The following is a 20,227-nucleotide window of genomic DNA, read 5'->3' on the forward strand; positions in this document are numbered from 1 at the left end:
TTTTTTTGGGAGCTTATTTCTCCAGGCCAGTTGTTCCTAGGTAGTTCATGTCCATCACTAAACATTACAATTATGTTGAGTTATGAGATGATTATACTAAATATGGCTTTGAATAAACACCCTTCATTATTTTTCAATTTTTTCAAATTTGAGATTTTGTCAGGTAAAATAATTTGGAGTAATTCTAAATGTTCATAATTATCAGTGGAGTTCATTGAAGGTCATAGGTTGCATTATCATCCCACAATTCACCATAATTGTAATATTTGGAGATGGACTTGTACCACCTGGGAATGACTGGCCTAGAGCAATACGCTACCAGAAAAATAAATTCTCCTCCCAAGAAAATAACTCCTTGGCAAAAGTAATTTTTTTTCTCATTGCGTGCATGAAGAGTACTATCGGTGAACGAAGTGCGAGACAAATAATGAATTTTTCTTCACTGGCGCTGAAGAATTTACGGAAAGCGAATCCTGCCAAAGGGAATGCCACCAAAAACTGAGTCAGTGAACGTGAATAATTTCTAAATATTGCGTAATCGCTCGCATATGTGTAGGAGTTTTCCCACAACGGGGAATGGGTTTTTACCGAATGAATCGTAAGATATCCTCCGGAGAATTTTTTTTTTATTGAATTACATTTCGCTCCCCGTTTACCTTTCGCATATGTAGTACAATTTGGTGCGATTTTCTAGATAGCTTTCATCCATCTTTTCTCCCCGTCTGTTATTACTTGTGCTAATTATAGTTCGGAATCTAATACGAACTATAGTATGCGCACTTCAATATACTTGAATGATGGGTGACTTCCATCGAAACTTCGGACGAACGTCATTAACATATTTGATCATTTCTCCTTCAGAATGAACGAAACACGACTGAATTGTTCAAACTTCCCTTATCCGGCTAACCGTCATTTGCAAATCTTCGTGGGAACAATGTTACAATTCAGTCGCGAAATGGTAAAACGGTACAAGTCAATTTTGACCATCGACTAGTTTTCAATGAGTATCTCGGAATCTAAGGGAGATAGCAAAATTGTTGTTCTAACTTTTTTTGTAGGGCCGATTTAGTGCTACAATAAATGTAATTACGAAAATTTCGCTCCCTTAGATCTCCCTTAGATTCGGAAATATTCCTCAAAAATTCAACTGGGAGATAAGTGACTTGAACTGTTTTACCACTTGTGACCTTGTTGATGCCATTGAGAATGAGTTCTCATCTCTTTCTCAGATTTGTATTGGAATTCTACTAACACGATATTATCATAGCAAATATTTCGGTGGCGAAAAAAAAACAAATGAGTGCAGTATTCTTCGAAAGTTTACGGAAAGAAACCTTTTCGACGAAAAGGTTCGGTTTGTACGAATCGCCTTCAATTCTATTGAAATTTTCGAATAACAAAATTGTACATTGAGAACGGAAATTTCTCTTGTTTTCCCAAAAGCGTTTTCCCCCTTCTCTGATCACAAATTCTTGCAATACGTATATAATTTCAATTCGATGATGAAAATGATGGAAGCAAGCAAACAACCAGTCACCAAAATCATCAGAATTGATTGAACTTCTTGAAGGCTGATGGGCGGATGCTCAGTTTTATCGTTTTCCATCTTTATAAATACTTGTTTTCTAATCGTCGCAATAATCCGACCTCTTTGAATTGATGGATACTAGAAAAAGTTTCGTTTCCATTAGTTATCCTCCAGTTACCTCAATGAAATTTTAATTCTTGCTCGGAAATTCAACTTACTGATGGTTAATGATTTTCGTGTATTTGCTGCCCCGAGGGGCGATCATTGACATGGGGTTCATGGTATTAATCCTTATGGAACTAATTTCACAAGGTATTAAATTGAATAGAGCTCTCTTCGTAGCTTCGTGCGTGAAGAAAGCTACTCTCTTTTTGCATACCTGAAATTTTTGAACGAAATAATTGGTTGACAAACCAGTTCTCTATAAATATCATTAACGATTCGTATCTGTATGTAAATACAGTGTCATTATTATAAATACCTCTTCAAATGCTTCCTGAGAGCTGTTAGGAAGCGAATCTTCTGATCTCAAAAGAGACAGCATCTTCTTCTTGAGTTTGTTGTCGGAGAACTATGAAATGATAATGAAGATATCGATTAATGATGTCATTGATGTTGGAAATAAAAATACAAGATTGAAAATGTCAATTAGAAATACCAATTACCTTCTACATATCATTGATGAGAGCACTGTCCAACACTGAGTTCATAAGTGCCATCTTTCACAAATTCCTCTACCGTATTGAAGGGTGAATAAAAAGATAAGGTGAAGTTGCTGGTCACCGACGCAGCATACGTGCTTGAGAAGACGAGTGCTGATAGCGCCATCGTCAAATAGACAATTCTTAAAGGAGTCTCCCTGGGAAATGCTATACAGAAAGTCCCATTCAAAAAAACTAATTACTTCTGATCAGTAAAAAAAGTACTTTTACCCAATACAAGAGGTTTCTGGAGAAAAGGCAAATTTTATACTTCCTCGAAGTCACAAAATAACTGGCTGCAAGCATCATGCGTCAAGTACCTGGGTATTAGTAAGAAGTACCGAGGTACTTGTTACAAGTACTTTTGTTATCGGAACAAGTGAAAAAAGTACTTGTACTGAGTACCTGGCTAGTTTTTTTAAAAGTACCAACCGAACTCAATATAAGTAGTAGATGTGCTCAAATCCAGTACTCATAATTTTTTTCAGGACTTCATTCAAGATTACAAATGGAGATCCAAATGTTGGAGCACAATCGAACACAGAGAAATCCAAAAGTAAAACACGTTTTTGAAATGGTAATTAATGTTTTTAAAAACGCAATTTACGATTTTCTCAAACGCGTAAATTACGCTTTTTAGATCGTAAATTACAGTCAGAATAACGTGAATTACGATTTCAAGAACGTGAATTCCGATTCTCAAAACTAGAAATCAATTCAGTTTGGAAAGCACCCGTAAAAGTCACAATCTACTGATAATATTCGCTTTACTCAATGAAGTGATCAATTGAAACTACTGAAATTAAGTCATAAAAGTACTTGAGAGAAGTTCAAAAATAACTTTTCACCAGTACTTTTGGTACTCATGAAAAGTTCTAATAATACTAACAGAAAGTAGTGAAGCTACTTCCTCCCAGTACTATTTCTACTTGATCGGCAGAGTACTACTTCACTTGAGGATACAAAAAGTACATGGGACAAGTATTTTTCAAAATTTGCACAAGTGAACTTCCCCCAAGTACCGATCGGTACTGGTGAAAAAAAACATTTAGAAGAAATGTACTTTTCTGGTGAAAACTACATTTTTCTTTGCGTACCTTCATTAAAAATCTTGTTAATTTCAAAATCCCATCTGCTTTTACCTGGCAAGCTTTGATGACAAAGAATTCCCCAAATATGAAGATAACGGTCAACGAAAAGCGGAAAAAACGAAGATTCCCGTTTGTATCTGATAAGAGTGAAGAACATCGCCGTCATCAGTATTAAACAAATGATAAAAATCCAAACATCTGCTGCGAATGGCTATTATCAAATGATCAATGGTCAAAAAATCTATTCATGGAAAAGTAAAAAGGAGCTGAGTTGCCCCACCATGATGAGTACCTTGAAATACGCGTTCCACCTTACGTTAATAGCGTTGTATGTCCTGAAATATATTTCATGATTTCCAGTTATAATCGGAAACGTAAAATCAACTAAATTGTGTCTTTCAACAGTCGCAGAAAAGGCAGCAACACCCAGATCCACCTCTTCTCGCTGAACTCTTCCAATACTACCAGTGCAATCTGAACTTCCTGTAATACAAACACCAAAGTCTTCTTCCCAGATTATTTCCGATACCTTGAAATCCATTGCTTGAGATAGTTTATTCAGAAATTCAGCTAGGAATCCATAAAGCTGCCCATCTTTCTTTCTGAAGAAAACTGATTGCTGAAATCAACAAGAGTGGTAAACGTTTTTTGGAATAAAAATTATATCAGTCTGTATACCGTGACTGCGGTTATGCGTAATGAGGCTCCCTTCAGTGAATATTTATCGCCGTTTATCAACTCATCCGAAAACCATGAAATCGTGAAATTTTCATCCATTAATCGCCTAATTTCCTGCCCTTTGGGAAGGTTTTCTTCGATAGACCACCATTCTTCAATCATGTTTGAGTCGCAGCATGAGATAAGGATTTTTGTACCGAACTTCAGATTTGCTAAGGTTCCGTGCGGATTGCAGCAAATATGACAGACTTCCCGGTCAGCATCTCTCATGAAAAATATCAACCAAACACCATAATTCATGCGAAATTTTTTAATGATTAATTCGAAGGTATGCAATTCTTCAAATGTCTCAAACGCGATCACGATTAGCGAGCGAGTAGTACGAGTGGGCTGAGTTTTCCATATGTTTCTCAGTTGCTGAAAGCTAACGATGAGTGTTGATATCCCTTCATTCGATAAAAACCTAGATGTCTCATGCCAAACTGTCAATTGTTCAAATTCTGCAATCAGTTTTGAAAATGAGTATCTAGTTTAATGGAAAATGGAATAGTTTTTGAACTTCAGCAATTTTGCTTACATAGATGGTTTATCCCCGCTGTGATCGCCACTCCATTAGCTTCAAACTTATCATGAACGGCCTTAATCGCAGGTCCATAGAAATGAGCCTCATTCAATTTGACCATAATCACACTGTGGAGGTACATAATAATATTAAGAAGATGAAAAACTGCATCTTTCACTCGTCGAATAGCTCAACTGATTTTTGTCACACTCGTAACTGATTTTTCGCCTGTGTTCAATTTTATACAGTAATTGGTATATTTGATGGGTTGCACACGTAGTGTAAGAGCGGTGAGGTCGTCGCTGAAGCGGATTCCAAATAACACTCCCTAGACCGATCCATGCCCTTTTATAACTTTACGTACGTCTCACTCTAAGTGCAGGTTAGATGCAGCTGATTCTGGAAAAATGAGGTTGCGACGCGTCCAACCATCTACATGTAATTTTACCTTTCTTTCCCTTTTTTCCATTTATTTAACAAATTTTCCTACTTACTTTTCCGTTTTCGTGGTATGAGATAAGGTACTTTGTTTGCATTTTTCGTTTATTTTTCAGCAAATGTTGAGGCATTGCATGCATCCAGAAAATTATGAACGTATGTTTCAACCGGTTGGACTTCAGTTACACTTATCTTGTCAAGGCCAACTCTGAATTGGAAAAAATTATTTTTATTCGTTTGTATTTATTGTTTTTCTCATAATAACAAAAACGAATTGAAAATGATTATGTTGCCATGGAAAAGTTATGTATTAATTATAATTACTGCTCTACTGAATTATGGAAAGCAGTCGCACTCAAATTATTTTCGGAAGAGGTTTCAATTTTTAAAACACACATGAACACAGAGTATCCTAAGAACATCGTATTATTTATTTATTTTGTCACATGTATACCCTCTCGGGTTTTTACATTTTGTTCCCCCCTTTCCCCCTTACGAACTACATATATGCTCCAATAGTATACAGCGTTTTACAATATTTTACATAGTACAGCGTACCAACAAACAAACAAGTGTTATTAAATTATTAGAAGAGAGAAAGTAAGAAAATTATAATGGTACGAATTAAAGTAGAAATTGCCCCAGCCTTGGCCGTTTTTCGCTGAGGAATCCAGGGACTTGAATACACAGAGGCACAGGAGACACCCCTCGATGTAACTGGGTGTAACGCCGTTACCTTAACCGCGGGACACGCGAGGCCGCCACCCCCTTGCCGTCGGGCCGGTTGTCGGGAGTACTCGTAGATCGTGTAGACCGCAGCACGCGAAATATTTTCCACCCGCCCATCACCTTAAAATAAGAGGCGGAGAGCATAGAGAAAGGAGGCTCGGGTAGACGCAGAAGCTTGCCTATCCCTCCTCCATTCCCCTCATGAGTTTCTCCCATTCTCTGAAAAATTTACAGAGCTCCGGAATCGGCTCCCCCCCCAGCAGCTCTATAATTGTCTCCCCTCTTCCCAAAACCCTCCAATCATCCCATATTTCTTTGAGGACCCCCCCCAGAACATCGTATCTGTACAGGGTAATTGACGGGATAGTCGAATAAATTTCAAAGTGACCCTTCCTTGAGGTGTAAGGTCCAGATATACTCCGTGGTACGCCAATAATATCTGTTGCACTGTTGCTGACGATAAGTCACTCGAAAGCAACTGAATAAAAGTTCAAGGAACGGGATTTCAATAATTAACCACAATTTACTCAAACTCATTGTATAATTAATCAAATAAAATACTGATGTATAAGATAAATGACATTAGATTGATTCACAAGATACATGATAAATCACTATTGTATTCTACAAAACACTTGATACTAAAACAGATATTTGGTTTAAAGGCGAGATCAGAATTTAGCGTTGTCTTGATGTTTTTCCTTTGGAATCTTCGGTTGTACTAACTTATGAAGTTTTAACTTGTGAAGAGTTCGAGGTTCGGTAAAAAAAACGAGGGCCAGAACGGACTCTCCAAGTAATTTTATAAGTTTCATCTCGCTAGCGAAAAATAATTTTTTTTACGAGTGACTTGACAAAGTGCTTGACAAAGTGCCGGTATTATGAGCACTTAGTGATTCAAAAAAAAATTACCCAAAATTTTTTTATTTTAAAACAAAAAAAATCATATCTCCGAAATGAGTTGTCGAAAAAATCTGAAAAAATTGAGAGATAATTTTCCCCCAATTGTAGAAAAAATAGATTATTCCAAAAGGGTGAGGGTCAGCCGTTGACTCATTTGGCATGGAGTACCTCATATACAATTATTGCAATCAGAAACATTCCAGATAATCCTATCAAGGGAAATCTGCTAACGACTATTTTAGATCATAGTGTATAATATCGATTCTAATGACGATCTCTTCATATGATTTGTATTCACTCCCACGCAAACTTTCAGGGCATATAGTTTTACGTTGGAAACGAAAAAGTCTTGCACTTTCCTGAAAGCGCCCTCCGTCTTTTTCGGTCACGTAAGATCGTTGCAAACAAATAAACATTTCGTTCAACGGTGAAAATGATAACGGCGATCAAGAATCCAACAGCTAAAATGAACAAAATCGGTACAACTCGTTCCACTGTCACTGGTGGATGACCTGATTTTCCTCGTTCAAACTGCCTCAAGTACTTATGCTCCAACCGTCGTAATAATCCTGTTTTAACTGCTGAAGACTTGATAAAATACCATTTCAATTAATTATTTTTTTATTACCATTATCGAATTTGTTTATAAATTAATCTTACTGGTGATTGAGAGCAGTCCGATATTTGCTCCCCAACGGCATGATCATTCCTGCGGTTCCTATTACTCCAGTCTGAACGGATACAATTTCACAAGGTATTCGATTGAGTAAAGGAGATATCTCGTGACCCTCATTTTGACCCACCTGACACTTATTCTGACCCTTGTGACCCTCATTCTAACCCTTTTTTTATCCTCGTGACCCTTGTTCTGACCCTCATGAGCCTTGTTCTGACCATCGTGACCATTATTTTGACCCTTGTGACCCTTAATTTTGGAGTCTTCATTTCGAACATCAAATTTTCAGCACCAGAAGTCGACTTGGATTTCCATAATATAGAGAGCTATCAGTGATTACCTTATACATATCAGTGACCAGGGTACTATCTAAAACTATGAGTTTATGAGAGCCGTCTTTCACGAATTCGTCCATTGTATTGAACGTTGACCCTGAAGACACGGTAAGGGTACTGATCATTCAGTTCTTACCCTGACTCTGAAAACACGCAATGTCCTTCCATCCATGGAATATTTACTGTTATAATCCAACTCATCGGAGGACCACACAATTCCCTGATTTCCATCCATGAGTCGACCAATTTCCAATCTTCGGCTGCGATTTGTCTCGCTATACCTCCATTTCATAATTACTTTTGAGTTGCAGCACAGAGTGAACAATTTTGAACCGAATATCGGATTTGCTAAACTTCCATACGGTTTACGACAGAATCCGCAAACATCTTGACTACTATCGGCCGTAAAAAGTATCAACCAAGTAGCATAATCTGTGTAGAATTTCCCTATAATTGATTCAAAACTGCATAATTCTTCGATCTCATTCATCACGAGTACAATAAGTGGACGCATATTGTTTTCGTTGACGGTCTTTAACATAAATTTGAATGCATTGAAATCAGCAGTCCGTGTCGATATTCCTTCTTTGGACAGCATCTTAATCACCCCATGCCAGATTGTAGTTTTTTCAAATACTGAAATGTAATCTCATCAGAAAAATATATTTGTTTTTCTTAATGTTTGAAGAATTCCTATCACGCCTCTTCACCGAAAATAATATACTCGAATTCAGTGTATTTTATACCAGAATCAAGTATATGCATAAACCTGCTTCAAGAATAAAATATACTTGATTCAAGTATATTTTATACTCGCATGAAGGATTGATACTTCAATTCGAGGATGATTATTGTGTATCCGCCCGGGTTGTACCAAGCGCTCTCAAGTGTAATATTAGGTTCAGACACTAAGTGTGAGAATATAAGGGTCAAAAAGTGGAGGTTAAAAAATGAGGATTGGAATATTAGAGTCAAAAACTGCGGCCCTGAATGTACAGGTGAATGAGTGTGGGTCAGAATGTTGGGGTTGAAAAAAGAGTAAGTAAAAGGGTATTAAAATAAAAAAATTAGGGTCAGAATATAAAAGTAAAAAAAGTGGGTGTCCGGCAATGAGGGTCATATAAGGGCTAAAAACGGTGATCAAGCATTATATATGACTTATATTTAGACCTTCATTGCCTGAACCCACTTTTTTTACTTTTATATTCTGACCCTACTATTCTGACGCTGAGAGTCTGACCCTTATATTGCACTTACGAGGACTTGCTACAATCCGGTCTGACACAAAAGAATCATCTCCGAATTAAAATACCCATCCCCCAATTGAGCACAAAATATACTTGATTCAAGTATATTTGTACTACCTACGTCGGTGGCCGAAGCGGCTAGGTGCGAGCCTAGTGTGCGAAAGGTTGTGTGAGTTCGATTCCCCGTGGAACCGAGTTTTTCAACCGGAGGCTCCGGCGAGCGGGAGGTCGCTAATATAGTGACCGCCTGTACCGGCATGGGTTTTCTGTGGTTTCCCATGCTACCCCTATGTTCTATAGGAGTGCGAATGCGGTGCAGTGTAGAATCCACAGCCGCATGCATAGGGTTGGATAGGGCCGATTAGCCAATCAGAGGGCAGAAAGGGCCGGAATATGAAAAAAATAAAAATAAAAAAAAAGTATATTTGTACTCAATTCCCGTATATTTTTTTCCGTATTTACTTACATAAATTATTCGATCCCAATATTATCCACACCATCAGATTTATACTTATCGTAGAAGTCCTTGATCAAAGGCCGATGATGAAGAGCTTCATTCAAATTTACGAAAACCAAACTCGAGCTACCCAATAATATCAATAATAAAAAGAATTTCATTTTTCCGTTGCTTGATGATAAAATTAATTTTCCTTCCAGAATTAACAATTACTATTGTTTCATTGTTGAGGTCGTGTCACAAACTGACCCGAACTCGCAATCTCCCAGACTATCCTTACTTTAACTCTAGTTTGGTCACCATAGGAGGGAAACGCCGCAGGTCGATTTTTTTTTCTTACCATTGACTGGCGGAAAAATCCTAAAAAATTGGAATGCGTCAATTCAAGTGTCTAGAAAATTATAATATTTTTTAAAATTATTTATATCCACAATTCCTGAGGAAAAAAAATTATTTCTAACAGACGGGCAATGTTTTTCCATGTTAAATGAAATTGCCCGTTGTACGACGTTGCCGAAGTCTCTAAACGCGCCCGGGCAGTATAGAGTGAATTCGGCAACGCTCGGGCCTAAATAACACGGCGGCGATTCCCTGCGGAGGTGACCAATGTCTTAAGTTCTCATATGGTGACCAAACTAGGGTTAATGTTTTTGCATACAGACGTCATATACAAATTGAGAAATTCGAAATGATAACATAGTGCAGTTCATTTCTGTGAAACGAGGTCAACTATGTATCCGACAAACTGCACTTGTATTTACTTTCTTTTTTTGAGCTTGTTGAACGTCTCCTATTTACTTTTTTTCTTTTTCCTGGAATGCCATCCAGCGCTCCATCTTTACTTTTATTGCACGGAGAGAAATATTCAATAACAATTACGTCTTTTCCGTAATTCCGGAGCGAAATGTGGATGTGGGAAATTTTATGGAACTGTCACGGAATTTTTCCAGAGCGCTCCGTAAGTTTTATCTGAATCTCCTGTGAAAAATTACGATACCGTCACTTAAATTTGCTGAGTCGATTCCGTAATCGGTGAGCGATTTATGAGTGTATCAGCTATTGAATTCACGGAAAAAATACAAACAACATTGCATCTTGTTAAGTTTAATTTACATCAGTTTTCCGGTGTGCATTTTAAGCTTTATGAGGAGCAATTTCACGAAAACTTCTGTTTTTCCATGTCCATGTCGTTGAATTACCTTTTGCCGCTAGGAGTTGCTATTCAATGGGCATTATTCGATCACAAATTGGATCCCATTGAAGTTTATCATGTTTTGGAATATACCAAATGTCCCTCAAATACCCTTTCATATTTTTGGAAGATATTAAATATGTAACAAAAATATTGAAAGCTGCCAGGAGAGAGAAACGAACCAAATCAATTTTTGATCACAAACGGGTTTTACATATCACAGTAAGCTTACAATTCTGTTTATCACCTGTTGCATAGAATATGAATTATATCGATTGATGACATTTAATATTCATATAGAACTGATCTGTGTACATAAGCTGAAGCAGGAAATATCATGCATTTTTTTCAAGATTTTTCGTCTTTTTCGATTTTATCAGTACCTCGTTGACGAATAACAAATTTGTTCTGTGGAGGTGAGCAGGTTATTAAATGACAACTCCAGAGATCCAACGTTGAGCGAAATAATTTGAGTTTTTAAACGTTAATATTTACAATAGTGGAGAGTTAGTCGTAAGAAGACTTGTCCTCTCTGTTGATGTGTTGTCCAGTGGTTGAGCGATGAGTGAATGTCGAGTGAATGATTGACTGATGATGAGTGTGGAAAGTGTGCGGTATTTAAGGAGAGTGCAAGGATGTGATTGGTGGAAAATTTGGAGAAGGGATGAGTAAAATTCTGGCTTCCGATTGGTTCGGCGCTGTAAGTTCCCGCCGGTGAGCTGTGATTGGCTCGGGGGTCCCGGCGGGGAAATTTCCGTCGTGACGTCACGGGCGCCAGTCAGGCGGACGAGGGATTATGGACGCCAGGTGATGATGAGGGATTAGGACGCATGGAGGATTATGGCAATAAACGGGTCATGAGGTTTGTGATACGGAAATTGATTTTTAATGTGGGAATTGGCCCAACGTCTCGACAGGAAAATTGGGGAATTGGCCCAATGTCTAAAGAGGAAAATTGAGTGTGTGTATGTGTGTGCGTGTCTGAATGACAGAGATGTAGTGGAGACACAGTCACCACAGTTCGATGACGAGAACGATGAAAGCAATCAAAAACCCAATATCCAAAATCAACAGAATTGGTTTCACTTTCTGCAGTTCTACTGGTGGAGGGACTATATATTTTCGTTGTAACGCTGTATAGTATTTACACTACAATCGTCATAATACTCCATTGATTTAAAGAAAATTAACTACACAATAATCAATTTGGCGTGTAGTGTAAATTGCAAATATTGTTCTGCAGAGGTCAGATCTTTGGAATTGACAACTCCAGAGAATTCAATGCAGAATACGGTATTCTCGCAATTTAATTCACACCCTAACAACCCCATGCCCCGTTGATATTCAAATGCAGCTTTACTTCCCGTGGTTATAACGCGAAGTAAAGCTGCAATACTAAGAGTATTTTTCATGTAGCTCGTCACATTTGTATTTTATTTAATGGATATGATTCGGAGGTAGTGGAGGGGGTAGGTGCTTCGTGTATAGATACACGGCAGCGATCGGCCTGATGTTTGTACAATCGGAGTCAAAACTTTTCTTGGCCGATACGCTGCCGCGTGTCTCGATGGAAGAACGAATTGAAAAAAAAATGGCATATTTTTATATGGAAAGTGTGTTCGAAGACGCACATTTTGTAAAAAAAAACTTAAATCGGTTGATTTTTACGGAAGTTACAGGCATTTGAAGATAAAACTTGCAAAAAAACATGGCTGCACACAGGATGCTTCAAAAAATCTGAAAAAATTTGAGAAGTCACATTTTTCCATATACAACCACAGGAAAAATCGGCAATATGATTGACGATGGTGAGGGTTTTTACCTGGGTGAGTTCACAAGCGCGTCTGCGGGAGTCAGGCGCACGGTTCTCCACGAACTTTCAATGACCCTTTAGACTCTCTCAACCCGAAATCAGAACGAAGGGGATGAACGAGAGAAGACAAATTTACCAATAAGGGCGCCAGTCCTTTTAACCTCCAAAGGACAAGGTCATACTGGTGATACGCGTTCCACGACTAGCTCAGAGAACAATGAGCGTAACTCAACACTATGTATTTTTTTATTAAACGAAAAGAAATGTATTTTTAGTCAGTGAATTGATGTAGGGACTTTTACTCGTCCATACGAGAACCAATGTAAAATTTTTGTACAAGTGTGGGAGAGGACTCCCGTGAGCAAAGACTCGACACAAACCGAATTAAATCAAAAGACAATTGATATTGATTTGGAAAATAATTGAAACAGACAATATTCAATAATTCATTTTACGTGAATTTAACAAAAAGGAATATAATTGGATTATTGGTGATAACTAAACACAAAAAAAAATAATCATAATTTTGAATCTGCGTGAGAGACGCTAGGACGCAAGGATCACCCGTACGCGACTATAACGCGAGAGCCACGACACGAAAAATTATTGGGGAAAGTTAATACCGGAAATGATCAATAACCAATGTTTTTCGATACAGAAAATATTCGTAATAATAATGAACAACAAAGAATCAAAATTATAATACTAATCAAATAATTAGCTAGCTGAAGGCTACTGAGTGCCGCGATTGTTCGTACCCAGTAGACAGCTGAATTACTGAAAATTCCACGAAATTTCACTTGCACAATTTATAATAATGATTTGAAAATTAGGTCTTTTGAATGCTCTGAAAACACCTTATGACGTCATCTCGCGCGCAGAAAGTAGGTTAGCTTGTCTCACACACGTCGTGTGATTGGTCGGCTAGCGGTTAACCAGTGACGTGACGTCATGAGCGTTTTAAAAGTGTATGCAATTTTCAATAATTAGCTAGTAATTATTGTGCAACTTTTTGCCAGTTTAGATTCTAAAAATATAATATTGAGATGATGACCTCTCGAAATAAAAAATAAACAAAATTCATGCAAGTTCCCTATTCAAGCAAAAAAAAATTTCTTATCAACTTTTTTTCATTATGTTTTGTTTATTAACTTTTTTTATGTCATAGGTGCCCAGAATCCGCGATTCTGCCGAGCGAAGCATATTACGCGATTCTACCGAGCGAAGCGAGGTTAGAATCGCGTGATTCTGGGCCCTATGACATAAAATAGTATACGAAACTCGTGCGTTATGGTGTTTTTTGACTCGTGAGATTGTAAAACTCGCCTTCGGCTCGTTTTACAACTTCCCACGAGCCAAAAAACCCATTACGCACTTGTTGCGTAATTTTCAAATTTCGCTACTGTCCCTCTTAAGACATTGAAAATAATTTACTTCTCTCAAGTAAATAGGGTCTATACACTAGAAAATTCTTCTCACAGTGCATAGTGAATTGCTATAACGACGATCACTAGTAGGTGCCTCGTCCAGCTATTGTTGTATGAGCACTTGAAATTTCTCTCCCACACTGTATACCCCACATCGCTTATTACCAGAATCACAGGATCCTGTGATCTACACTGATGTTGGAGAGGACTTGGCCGGCTTTCTAGTATCGGTGGGAATTAGATTGGACCACAGCCAGACGAAATGTTCTGTCTGTGCAAGAAGACTGTATCTACTTAATGATCATACCTTTATCTCGAGATTAATTTTCCACTGCATTATGGAAACAATCAATTCTTGAACTTGTGCCAGGTTCTTTGGTCCTTAGAATTAATTTTTTTATCCACGACTTTATCGTTTGAATTTTAGAATCCCGAGGAGGAATGAGATTCTTTTTTCATTTAATACTAGAGTCGAGATATTTTGTGGACCGATATATTCAATTTCTGGGTTATCCCCGGGCTATTATTCAGTCAACCTTGCACTATACCACTAGAGTTCGAGTCCGTGTGGCTCCGAATTTTTCAATTTGTGCATTGACTATTATTTGATTAGATTTTTTAGTAATTTACGATTGAAAAAAAAAGTTTTCTCGTATAAACCCCATCACACTGAGGATAATATTATATATGACATCTCTTCTTGAAGGGTTTTTCGTGTTCTTTGAGCGTGCCAAAGGGCGATTTGATAGTTTGAAACCCCGCAGAAATATTGGGGCCAATTTGGAAACCAGAAATTTTTTGGACAAAAACTTGCAATTTTCAAAAAATCATAACTTCCTCAATTGTCCAAATTTTTCAATTGTTTTTTTTTTGAAAATTTTTGTTTAATTGTCATCTTCTCAGAAAAAAATTGAGACGAGAATTCCCTCCATCGACTTTTTTGTCCTGCGGATCAGGCGTGGATATATTACACATCGAAACATTGGAAATACATAACAAAAATCATTACAACAACAAATACTTGAAGATTGACGATTCTTCCATGCGATTTGAGTGAGTTCATTTGCAGCAAAATTATACTTAAGTACAAGAATATTTTAAAGTACTGGCCACGAGAGTTGAGAGGCCTGGAAAAATTGAGGGATTGACGAAAAATTACTTGTCTCAGTAAATATCTTTCAGATATCAGAATTTTTTTTCTTCGTGTATAAATGATACACGATAGATAAAAAATGATGAGTAAAATAACCATTCGGAAGCATATTACTAGCAAACATAGAAGAAGTAAACGTAACGGAAGCATTTTATTAGCAAAAATAGCTATGCACTATGAAGACAAAAGCACTTGTTTAAAATTATTTTTATTTCGGTAATGAGTGAAAATGCAGATAGGGGAGAGTAGGAAAAAACGGACCATTGATAGAAAATTGGTAATTTTTGTTTTTTTTCCCTTCAAATCAGGAACACTGAATGTGTTGAATTAAAAGTGAGTTTCAGGATCATAACGGTAACAGGGGTTTTATAGACAAGAAGTGTTGTTGAACCTCAATTTGAAATGATTGTGAATTTTTGTTTTTGCTTCCATCCGGAAGCAAAAACCATAAAAAAAATTAAAAAATTATCAATTTTTTGTCAGTGGTCCGTTTTGCCCTGCCCTATATACTTCCCCATTGTCATCCACCACTTGAGCATCTTTCAATATGGGACTTTGTGCCCTTTCTCCTTTCAACATCCATCCATTATTCAGAAACTGTCGATGAACCGAGGATTATGCCCCTAATGCCCTATCGAAATTGAGATAATTCTCAGGTATTATCTCCTCAAATCCCCCACCCACAAATGTATTTTCATTAAAAAATCCACCACAGAGAGTCACTGCATCTATAATTTCTCCCATAATCCCGGTCGAATCAACGAGGCTCTCGGCCGTGAATTTAATGCTCTCTAATACTTGAAATCCATGAAATACATATCCATTCCGCGCTCGCTCTATTTTTTTTATCACCATCATCTCCTCCATTCTTCTCGCATTTACCGACATTCTGGTTTACACTCCACGCTCTTTTTATTTTACGCCCTCCAGAAATAATTATTCACCCCCGAGAGAAATTTTCTCTTTGTTAATAACGATCTATTTTCTCTTTATGGATTATACGCGCGCAACGCCCCTGTCATTAAGAGGACTTTTCCGCTCGCCACTTTTCCCTTCATGTTCATTTTATAATTTTTCTGCATTTTTTATTCCACATATCCATGTGTATGTTATTATCTCCAGACCGTAAACCCCGCAGGTGAATCCCCATGAGAAGTGATAATGGCACAGGTAACTCGCTGGCGCTTGTCACACGTAGCGCGTGTACAAATTCAGTTTCATTTTTTTTTCCCGTGGCACCGGTTTTTTCCCATCTCACGCAATTTTCTCATACCCCGGGGTTTGTTATCCACGTTCACCTAGGCTATCATGCATATACAATGTGTAAATCTAGTTTTCACACGTTTCTCCTTCTTTTACGTCAGTCGGCAAAATCGTCTGACCCCTCTGGGCTATCGAGAAATGTGCATGCAAACGAAAAGGAAATAGCCTTGAGATTGCGCCGGGTTCCTCAACGGTCTTTTGCCGGGACAATCTGCCTAATCCAGCTGGAGCGGTTGAAAAGTTGAAATAGAATCTGAGAGAAGGGGAGGAGTCCTATATATGCGGATAAACATGTATTTTAATAGAATTGACATTGTATTAGTGTTTGATTTTTTTTTTACGTTTAAGGAACTTCCGTAGTAATTACATGAGAGTGGAAGGAAATGGACTGCAGAGTTGAAATTTTGAGAATATGATCTTTGAGTGATTACAAATTACTAGTGAAATGGTAAACCGGTATAAGTCGATTTTGACTATTGCCCAGTTTTCAATGAATATCTCATAATCTAAGGGAAATAGCAAAATTGTTGTCATAACCTTTTTTGTAGAGCAAATTGAGAGCTACAAAAAAAGGAAATGACAACAATTTCGCTATTTCCCTTAGATTCCGAGATATTTATTGAAAACTGGCCAATAGTCAAAATCGACTTATACCGGTTTACCACTTCGCTACTGAAATATCCTCCCAAAGTCCGAAAACGCTGAACCACGTAGATTGTTGAGGAGAAAAAATGAAAAATGTGTCATCAACAGAGTTTATGGCACCACTTTTTCAAAAATCACAAAAACAATCGACAATGGAATAAAAATTCAAACGCTTCACGAATAGAACCGTATATATTTTGTCACCGCAGGGATTATTTGTAATTATTGAAAATGTATGGCATAGTTCGGGATTTTAGTTACGTCGGAGGAAACTGATGGCTGAACATGGCAACGTTGAGGGAGGTTAGAGTGCGCGCGACGGAGGCCATCGTGTGAACTCCGCCAAGGCATATATTATAGATTCTATAGTACAGTATAGGATTTTATCGGGACACTAGAATACCAACTGCGTCGAACAAAAATGCGTGGTTGTCAAATCTTCCATGAAAATTGTTATTTGTTAAAAAATTCGGATAAATAATATTTCGGAATAAAAATTATTTGGAATTGATTAATCATGAAGAATAAGTGCAAAGAAACTCAAACGACGAAATTTCGATACACCCGTGAACTTTTCGTCATTGCATTTTTTTTTCAAAGGATGCAACGAAGTGTCGGAACCTTTCATATTTTCCCCCACTCCAGAGCCCCAAAATTTACTGCGGAAGTTTCTCAAAGTTAATTTGGAAATGAGTGCTTAAATGCAATACTAAATAGCATGATTTTTTGCCATTGTTTTGATTTGTAACGTGTTGGAGTAATCAGGCCGCCTCTGAAATAACAGCAGTAGTAAGTGTCTTGCTATTTAAATATAGTCAAGAATGCATTCAGATAGAATAATTTATTCATTTTACGTAAAGTTTAAATTAAATGATTAATTAATTTTAAAAAACAACCTAACTCCTCCGAAATCCTATAGTATATGAATGTTCTGTGACATCACAAGGTATGGAACGCTATATAAAGTCCCGTCTTTAGTGAAACACACAACTAAAAATATTTATATTGAAATAACTATGTGAGTTCATTAATGTGTAACAAAAATATTGTTAGAACAAATGAACAAATTTCAAATAAAGAATTTTGTTATATTCAAATGTCTCATTTCTGAGGCTTCGTTTCGAAAAGTGACTTTCTATCTACTCCAAAATAAATTACCCTTTCATTAACACAGTTTTAATTTTTTTGTTCCGCTAGAGTTTTCCATTTCGCAAGCTCATTCAATTTGTTCCATTTGTGATGATGCAGATGATTAGCAAGAAACCAGGATTAAGTTCGTCTGGTCATATTGAATTAATTCCGCTGGAATTCCATCCGTTTGATTGAGTTCATTCGAGTCATGAATTTGTTAGTCCTGCTGAGGATCATTTAATGGAACGTTAATTGGGTGCACTGGAATTTATTGCCGGGAAAATGTTCTCGAAATAGTAGTAGGTTGGAGGTAATTATTCCCGAGTTTGTTTCGAATTGTGGTAGACGATTCCTTCGTAGTGATGCCCAGTCGGTTTTATCTCATTCTGGAATTAACGTAATTATTCGCTGGAAATAATTTACGGTGGAGATGTCAACAGATTCAAAATTATAACAATTCAATTGAGGTATTTACTGGCAGGGATTGATGAGTCTAAATTGGAACTTGGACGATAATCACTCATAAGTGAATGATGATTTTCCAAATCTACAAATTTCAGGATTTGTTAGAAGAATTGTGTGAGAAGAAATTCTAAATTTGACATTTTTATTCTATTAACCAATATTGCTTTAAACTAAAATGCTGAATGCATGAAGATATTCCTGAAAAGGCGAAACTTGAAGTTACAAATAATATAACAATGACTGAAAACATCAACAAAGAGGGAACAACACCTTCCATTGTGAATTTTTCTAATGCAGAAACATCAGTGGTTTCCGTTTTGCAACCTCATTTAATTTGTTCTACCCTCATGATGATGCAGATTATTAGCATCAAACCAGGGTTAGGTTAGTCTGTTCATATTGAATTAATCCCGCTGGAATTCCATCGCTTTTTTAGTCCTGTTGATGATCATTTAATGGAGCGTTCATTGGGTGTACTGGAATTTATTTCGGGGAAATTGTTCTCGAAATAGTAGTGATGCACAGTCAGTTTTATTGCATTCTGGAATTAACGTAATTATTTGCTGGAAATAATTTATGGTGAAAATGTCAATAAATTCACAATTATAATAATTCAATTGAGATATTTACTGGAAGGGATTGATGAATCTAAATTGGAACTTGGACGATAATCAATCGTAAGATAATCAAGTGAATGATGTTCCAAATCTATAAATTTCAGGATTTGTCCGAAGAATTGTATGAGAAGAGAAACTGAATTGGATAACTTTATTTTATTAAACAATATTGCTTTCAACTAAAATGGTGAATGCATGAAGACCCTCCCGAAAAGGCAAAACTTGAAGTTCCTAACAATGCAACATATGACTGAAAACATCAACAAAGGGGGAACAAACGTTCCATTTTGAAGTAGCACGGGCTAAAGCTATTCTCCAAACTCGTTCATCCAAGTAATTATGGCAGTTTGTTGAACTACTCATCGTGCTTTATGCGATGATCCTCAGACGTACGAGTGTCATTCGAGAAAGACATTGTGTCGCCTGGATATCTCCGCAAACTTCGAAAGTTCTCACAAAGAGGGACGAGAGAAAAAAATTAATTTTTAAAACATTAACGCACACACAACACCGGCTGGCTCGGCTTTCAACTTTGCATTGAAAACGTGGCTCCAACAGTAGCCCCTGGAGGTACAGTACCCCCGAGTATATTTGACGAACAGCATGAGAAAGCGTCAAAAGTTCTCTGGGTAAACCTCTCGGTACAGAATGACGGATGACGTTGTATATAAAGCAGGTTAATGTGGGATGTATTCATTGTAAGTTTCTGAGTATCCCTCAAGAACAACAGACATCTGCGTTTCCCTCGCCTTTTCTCATTTCTGGTGAATTTTCAAGACGAGGATTGTTATAATTCACTCGGCAATTCCACCGGTTTTCATTCATCTCATCTGCCCTAAGGCAACATATTTCAACAAAGAATGGCGATCTCCAGATTTGAAATCCATGTGTGTGTGTACTTTATGAATCAATAGAAATTTCGAGCCATTCTTTGTGCCGAAAACAACATTTCAGCATCTAAACAAGTGCCTCAGAATATATTTACCATGAATGTTGTTTTTCTGCAAATCATTAAATGTTGACTAGTAACCGTGTTAATGAATTATAAAGGTTTTAAGTAACCTTGCGATCAATAAAGTTTATCAATTTGTTAAAATGATGTGATCAGTGTTGACGTGTCGGCCTTAAATTTCGAGGTCTTTATCAGGACAGTAATCCAATTTCAACTTATTT

At 37.1% G+C, this 20,227-nt stretch overlaps 1 protein-coding gene and 1 pseudogene across 3 annotated transcripts in view; one reads left to right on the forward strand and one right to left on the reverse strand.

The window, feature by feature from the left end:
* The window catches only part of LOC107038124 (venom dipeptidyl peptidase 4), a 567,343-nt gene that overhangs the window by 132,368 nt on the left and 414,748 nt on the right, over window positions 1-20,227 (forward strand). The window lies entirely within an intron of this gene.
* LOC114841218 lies at window positions 1,381-4,734 on the reverse strand (annotated as a pseudogene).

Source organism: Diachasma alloeum, unplaced genomic scaffold, assembly GCF_001412515.2.
Source record: "Diachasma alloeum isolate Michigan unplaced genomic scaffold, Dall2.0 Dall_scaffold_00277, whole genome shotgun sequence".
NCBI lineage: Eukaryota > Metazoa > Arthropoda > Insecta > Hymenoptera > Braconidae > Diachasma > Diachasma alloeum.